The sequence below is a fragment of the Tamandua tetradactyla genome, chromosome 16, assembly GCF_023851605.1.
Source record: "Tamandua tetradactyla isolate mTamTet1 chromosome 16, mTamTet1.pri, whole genome shotgun sequence".
NCBI classification, from domain to species: domain Eukaryota; kingdom Metazoa; phylum Chordata; class Mammalia; order Pilosa; family Myrmecophagidae; genus Tamandua; species Tamandua tetradactyla.
In genome coordinates this window covers 74,161,301-74,169,279 of record NC_135342.1, presented here as the reverse complement: position 1 = coordinate 74,169,279, position 7,979 = coordinate 74,161,301, and the positions used below count along the sequence as shown (strand labels likewise).

At 38.4% G+C, this 7,979-nt stretch overlaps 1 long non-coding RNA gene across 1 annotated transcript; it reads right to left on the bottom strand.

The window, feature by feature from the left end:
• Positions 1-627: 627 nt before the first annotated feature.
• LOC143659788 (uncharacterized) lies at positions 628-2,745 on the bottom strand. The gene is made up of 3 exons (XR_013163741.1): positions 2,691-2,745; positions 2,259-2,341; positions 628-1,032 (listed from the first exon to the last, which is right to left on the bottom strand). It is a non-coding gene; the product is annotated as an uncharacterized LOC143659788 (long non-coding RNA).
• Positions 2,746-7,979: the final 5,234 nt, after the last annotated feature.

The window sequence follows — 7,979 nt, the reverse complement described above, 5'->3', positions numbered from 1 at the left end:
GATAGTAGGTACTTAACAAATATTTGTTGAATGAGGAAATACATGCATGGAAGAAAGGCTGGGGGTACATATGCCAAAACGGCATTAGAGTGCCTTGTGCTTTTTTGTTTTCTTCTATTCATAGACGTGAGCCATCGTGGTTAAGAGGATGAAATTTCATGTCAGACAAACCCACATTGATCTCTGGCTCTAACAGCCCATCTTAGTCTCCTATCCTAAATATTTGAAAGAAGAATAGTATCTACCCTACCGGTTGGTGAAGAGAATTAAGATTATGCACAGAAAGCAGTCGGCTCAATAAATGTTAACTGCTGTTTATAGTACTCCACAATATTTTCTTTCCCCATAAATCTGGGAAAGAAAAAAATAGAGAAAATGAATATATTTATGTTGACTTAGAAACCAAGAAGTAAACCATTTCCTGCATTTTCCTGCCACCTGTTTAGCATCTCTGCAAAACTCCCCAGGCAATGAGCCCTCTCCAAGACCATACCCAGAGAAGAGAAGGCTAAACTCTCCCCTCCCACCTTTAGAGAGGGTCACACACTATCTTTCATTGTATTTTTTACTAACACACTACAAATATCATAATAATTCTATATTTTGTATTTATCATTACTGCCACCACTTTTTTATTAGAGAGGAAATGCATGCTTATTGCTGAAAGTTTGAAAACACAGAAATGCACACAGAATAGAATCCTACTCTTCCATCCTTGAGCTGGGCTCGATTAATATTTAGTTAACGAAGTAAAATCAAATTGGCATTGTTTTGGGAAATTGTTTTGCACTTTGTTATAAGTTGTCAGTATTTTCCTACATTATCAAATGACCCAAAACATATAAATGCATACTTCCCTTGTAAAACAAAGACACTCAGTCAAATGCCTCTGAGTACAAAGTGGCTTCTGTCGCTGGAGAAGCAGTCATCTGTTGGTAATAGAGAGTGACAGAAAGATCCACTTGTACTTGTTCTTCCCAAAGATGCCCAGAGAGACACATTCCTTCTTGAATAACATGTGCATTCTCGGGACTGGAAGAGACAGGAGAGAAGGCGCTCATGTGTCCTGTTCAGCCTAATCTTACAGCTACTTGTGCAGTTTTAGAGAGAGAAATGAGATTTGAGTCGTGAACTCGTTCATGCTGCTATTTAGCTGAGCAGTCACCCACTAAAAGCATGCATTCACACACTCATACACACACACACCCCCACATACTTTATATATTTCATCCCTAGATGGTGAGATAATGATCAATTTTAATATATTCTATTTGATCATCCAAAAAGGTGATCAAAAATTTGATCATCCAATTTAAAAAATTTTCTCTAATGAGCGAGTAATCAGAGTGAAAATAAGGATTGTGTGTTTCCTTAAAACTATACAAATACATTGCATTCAACAATTTGGAATAATGAAATCTGATGTTTTCTGTGGTACAGCAGAGTGTAGCTACTTCTTTTCCATACAGAGGGAGCCAGATATGGATAATGCTAGTCTTGATTTCCAATTGTGGTAGCATTTCAAGCACTGACAAAAGATACCTCTAACCTTGGGATGCCTTAATCACTCTGGGGTGCCTGCTTCATCACTCTATATTAAGCTTGACCCTCAATTGAGGGGGACAGAATAGAATGTTGTGTATAAACTAACCAATTCCATAACATTCCGTGCCATCTTGGGGTCCCATCACCTGCAGGCGTCTCCTACTTCTGGGGAAACTACAGACAAACGTCTATGTACACATATATAATTTATTGAATGGCTGGCTCATCAAGTATATTGGTTTTCATAGCTCCACCATTGTCAGCATATTTCAGATTGGATTTGCTGCTGACATGGTTGAATGAAAAAATACTGACGTTTTTCAGTACTGTACTTGACATTTTTTAGTATTATTAGTAGTAGTTTCATTCCATGTAGTATCAGTTGTCTGAATGGGATTGTGCTAAAAAAAAAAAAAAAATCCAAGTGCTACTCAATTGTAGAGAGGTGACTGGCTCTCCTTTTATACTTCCCATGAAGCTTCGAGGGAAGCCATGTCAAACTGTGGCACAAACTGCAGGTGATAACTGTTGCACAGAAAATTCCTGAAGAACTAATTCGGAAATAATCTCAGGGAGAGATCTTTCCTGTGAGAGAATGGTCCCTTTCAACCTCATCCTAATCAACAGAGCGGATTCATGATTCAAAGCAGGTTTCTCCCCAACAGCAATCACAGCTACACCTATCAGTCATTGAAAAGTCTCTGCTAGGTTACCTTTGACCCAAATTTCCTCTGAGCCCTCACAGAATCACAAAAGCAGAAACATAAGGCTCCAAATGCATTCCCCAAACAAGGTTCTGTAGAAAGAAATAAAAGATATTTATTCTTCTATGCTGCAAAAGACCAATATTCTTTTGGTATTTTTTTCAATAGAGTTATTATATATTCACAGCTTGTTTTTTAGCAAAATGTCCCAGAAAGAAGAGGAGACTCCAGGAATAGGCAACCTCTTTGAGAGGTTACAAGTTGAGTGATTTCCTTGTGAGAAGGACTATTTCTGGGGAGCTGGCTTCCAGGGTGTAGAGAACTGGGTAGGTATTTTAAGGTCATGTTGCAGAAGACACTTGCTTGGCAAAGGTGACTTCTGTCATCTGTTACTTAGTTTAAAGTTGTAAAAGAGAGCTTTCTCTAGTTGAATCAACTTACTAAGAAGCTAATCACCTCCTCCAATGCACTGAGCAGAGTTGAAAATGGAGAATTCTAGAACAGCCAATGTTTATCCATCAATCCAATGGAATCTTGAATGTAAGGGCATTCCTCTAGAATGTGTAGACCCCTGAGGCCCTAATTCCTTGGACCCATTGAGAGGTGGACATGTTTATCTCTGGCTGAGTTGCTGTCAAAACAGAAAGGATGTATTCCTATCAATAAAAAAGGGTCCTGACAATTTGTCCCAGGAGATAAATGGCCTTTTCCATAGAGATTTTAAATAGGGGCTGTAATGGGAGTGAATGGAACTGAGTTGAATAATTAGATCGTTCTCCATAAATCCTGCTGTGACGTCTTCCACACAGGTCTATTTCCAGGGCTGGATGTTAGCACACAGCCTTGATGTGTGGTGGACACAGCTGCAGGCTGTGTAGTGGTGAGAGGTAAGTAAATTGCAGATGGTTGAGACATGGAGGAAATTTAACTCTCTGTTTTCCCTGTGGAACTTGTTCCTTCACCAAAGGGGTATCCACATTTTTGGTTTTATGCTAAAAATACGGCATTTAATGTAGTTAACAGAAGCCATCTTCACCCATGTGATTTGAAATCAGTTTTTAATGTAAATCTATCTGATAGATCTTGCATATGACAGCTGAGAACAAGAACTGCCTTGTTAAGATGGGGTAAAAAGGGTATTTTCTGGTAAATTTGAAAGATGTTTTCTTGAGGTATGTTGGCTGGAGTATTGTAAGAGTTGTCAGTGGGTGTCTCTTCCCTTCCATTTGTGCATTTTTCAATCTCCTAATCTAGAATAATGTAGAAATTACTGAATGTGTTTACTAGTCTACTAGAGTTATAGTTCCCTCCTAGGCAGGACCCACGTTTTAATTCATTTTTCTATCTGGAACACCTAATAGTTTATAGAGCCTAATAAAGCAAAGAGCATGATTTTTTAAAGTTAGTCCCATTTTTCAATCCCAAAGAGAAGCCCCTTTGAGTCCTTAATGTACACTCTGAATGTAGCTTGGAGCACACCGTGGGTCCACTTGGTTGGTGGCTCTGACAAGTGTGATCATCTAGGGAATACTGGTGAGTTGGCTTGCAAGCAAAAACTGAAATACAAGACATAGGAAACTGATTTTAAAAAACGGTCGAAATTCTACGAAGTCGGTGCCATGGCAGAAGGTGGAACCGTTTGTCCAGAGCTGTCTTTCACGGACAGGATTTACCTAAAGGTGGCTCATCATGTTGGACTGACAAGCGCAGAGAGCAAACTCACAGAAAGGAAAGAGCAAGTGGATCAGGACCTGCCCAATCCTAAATGTATCCCTAAGACTTTTGAATCCAATGGCATTTTCCATTAGGAGAGAGATTCTGAATGATTCATTTGTAAACATGAGTGAATAATAAGCTGAACATAAATGAATAACTCTTTGACATCATTGAAAGCTTAGTGAAGGGACTGGGGGTTCTTCCTTTTCTTTTTCTAATTTCATATGTTCTCCATGTTACCAAATGTGTAGGTTGAGGTCCCCTCTGTGACAACTAATCAAGGCCAAAATTGGCAGACCAATGAATAGGCCCAGCTATATGTCAATGTCTGGTAGCCATCTTTTACTGTGCCCTCCCTCTGGCCTCCTTCTTGCCCATCCTTTCATCTTGATGACCCACCATCGCTGTAGTTCCATTGTTGGGACATGGTCCTTTCCTAAGGGACAACAACACTTAAGGTTGTTGTCCCTTAGGAAACAAGTCCTTAAGATGAGGACTTAAGAACATGGACTCTTAACCCAAACATACATGAGCATGATCCCCTCTGTGGCCAAAAACTCTTTTACCTTGAGCAACTACTTAATCTTCAGAATCTCAATGTCCTCATCTGTAAAATGGGGACAAATAATAGAAACTACATCTCAGTGTTCTTATGAAAATTTGTCTGGTCTAGTAGTTTGCAGATTGTTCAATCTCAATACACATATGTGATCATAATTCATGTTTAATGTTTCCAGCCTATTCAATGTTTCTAAATCAGTATATATGTGTTTAAGAAGTCTAGCTTTTAGGAACGAAATATCTGCTTTATTCTCAGGGCCTGACAAAGCAGTCCTTCAATAAATATATGAATGTGTGAATGAATGAATGAGACTAACAGTGACCTTCCTATAGGTGTTACTCTATTCACCCTTAACACAGCTACCTAATTCACTTATAGGAGAACTGACCAGAAAGTATGATAAAACTTCCTACAAGCAGAGGGTTGGGTTAAGAGATACAGCAAATCAATTATTTTCCTCTTCCTTAGTCTCCTTATAAAACCAGCCTCTCCCAGTTTCTTTTCTAGCTATTCTGTTTTTTATTACATAGAATGCTTAGGTGATGTGCCAATAAGTAGTGTATGAATACTTAATGAAGGTGGAATGAATTATAAATGGCATGGAATTTATCTACATTGCTTCCTTGCTGATGGCAGAATGGTCCTTTATCTTCTATCAAGATGTATAGAAGTCAGTAGGTGAGAAAGTATCCTCGTTGATAATTTAAAAATTGTTACCAGATGCCATCTTAAGTTACATGGAACCTAATGCCACATGGCAGAAAAAGAAAGGATTGCCCAGGAATCATGGTGAATATGATGCTGGCAGGAGAGAGATTTGGATGGTCACAAACGGAACAGTGATTGTTCAAGAATGGAGGCAAAAGCTTGGATAGAAATTGTAGTTACCACTTATTTGTACTGAATAAGTACTAGTCAGTCAGGTGTCTGAAAAAAAGTTTCTAGCACTTTGATTTCAAAGGGAAGTTTTTGAATGACATTATCTAGGAAGGGTTGCCTCTATCATGTCTCCATTCCAAAGCCATCTGTCAACAGTGAACTCTCATTAGGAAAGGTAACACATAAACCCTCACATTTCAAAGGCTTAATGCAAAATTTATTTCATGCTCACACAACAGGCAGCTCTCTCTGTTGGTTCTCCTAAAAATGTTGGGGAGGGGGACTGGAAGTCTTCTACGTTATGGTCCTGCCTTCTTAATCCAGAAGTTCACCAAGGAGAACCAAAGTGCACCAAAGGATGTTATTTCCATTTCAGCTCAGTGGAAGGGAACTAGCAAGGAGGTTTTTATGGACCAGCATTGGAGTACCTTCAACTCGGCCCATTTCCATTAGGCCGGACTCAGTCACATGGTCATGCCCAACACTAAAAGTGGCTGATAAACCTAGGCTGGCTTCTGCACGAGAAGAGGCAACAGATTTGATGACCAACTAGCAGTGCCTGCCACGTTTCTCACAATTCCAAAAAATATATGCCCTGAAAAAAATGACAGGATAGATATTATTGCAAAGGTGTCATCTTATAAATTTTTTTCCAACTCTTTTAAACAGATTCCGTTTAGAGAATTATATTTACATAGAAAACAGTGGAAATTCCAGTTACACTGGAGGTTACTTGATTACTGAGACGTTACTTGGTTTTGTTCATCTTCATTTAGAAGTCTCTTTGGTCATACATAAAGTTAAACATCAAAAATAATCTATGCATCAATATTGAAAATTTAGACAATACAGCAATGATAAAGAAATTTAGAGTTGCCCATGAATCATATAGGATTCTATTTCAATTGTATATATATAATTAAACCACAAAAGTAATATGCTCATCAATATTGGAAGTTTAGACAATAGAGCAATGGACAAAGAAGAAATTCAGAGTCATACATAATTTAACTTGTGTTAATAGCTTGTTGTATATCCATCCAGGCCTTTCCCTCCATGTACAGTTATCCAATATCTCAAGGGTTGGAAACATTTTTCTCTAAAGGACCAGATAGTAAATAGTATTTACAGGCGATACGCTCTTGATTGCTACTACTCAATTCTATCATTGCAGTGCAAAAGCAACCATAGACCATATGTGAACAAATGGGTGTAACTGTTTCCCAATAAAACTTTATTTACAAAATTGATGGAGGGCCATATTTGGGCAGCCCCTGCACTATGTATGCAAAGCTCCCAGAGACCCTGAACAAATGCAGGGCTCGGTTAATGCTATTTTGCTCTGCTTAGCTTGAAATGAATGAAGTTGCATGATTTCCATACCTTTAAAATTCAGTGGATACAAGTATATATAGTCATACCAAAAGCCCAGAAGCATAGACCATAAAAACTGAATGAAGTTTAGAGGGATTGGGAAAGGGGAATATCTTTTTTACTTTTTTACTTTATTTCTTCCTAGGTTGTTTGGACTTTTTTTTTTTTTTTCAGTTAATATGTTTCACTATTGTAATAGAAAAGGATGCTTTAAATGTATGTAGTTCAAACTTTTTGCTGACTCAGAAAATAATGTCTCATTATAATCCTGGGCGTGTGACTTATTTGCATTTTTCAATAACTAGCTGCAGGTAGGTTTCAGAACTATAGCCTGAACCACAAAAGAACTTTGAAAGTGTTTAGACATTGCCCAGAATGCTATAAGGAAGGTAAGAATATCATTTGCGCTTCTGAAGTCTTCATAGACAGGAACACTGGAAAGCAGGAAAGGGAGCCATCTAGAAGGATCTGTCTTAGATCCCTTTGCACATCTCTCTGCCATCTAGCCCTTATCACATCGCCTGTCACCTTATTAGCCTCCCGTGAACAGGCAGCATGTGTAAACCAGCACGTAGTAGGCACTTATACATTCTTAGTGAATGAATCCATGAATTATTTAACCTTCATTCTCTATAACACAGGGGCTGTATACATTATACACTCATTAAATAAGGACATAAATCCACTCTAGGTCTAATTGGGTGGGGCCAGCAAACTGAAAGTTGCAGATCACATTTTAGGTACAGGCAGGTTGCCTTATTCCTTTTAGGTTTGGGGAGATGCAGCTTTCCCTACTAAAATTAGAATAAAGAGACACATTTCATGAGATTTCAGGACTGTTGCTGTGACAGGTGAGATTACCTTGTGTTGGGGTGATATGATTAACTTGAATTAACCTGAAACAGCATCCTGTGAACAGTCTCAGGAATGAAAAAGATATTCACGTTTATCCTCTGCTATAGTGATAAACAGTTTTTTTCATCAAGCTTCCTTCTCATTTCTTGTGTGCTGCTTGGTGCTTTTCCAGAATAAAGAAGTGTACAAATTTTAAATGTGGTTGCATTTTTTCCGATATCAGTTCTCATCTGCTCCTGGCTTCTCCCTTAATCTCCTTGGACCAAAATTCCGATTACTATCTATCTGTCCAGGTGTCAGTCACATATCACATCTCCTTTCTAAAACAGTATTAAAACAACTGA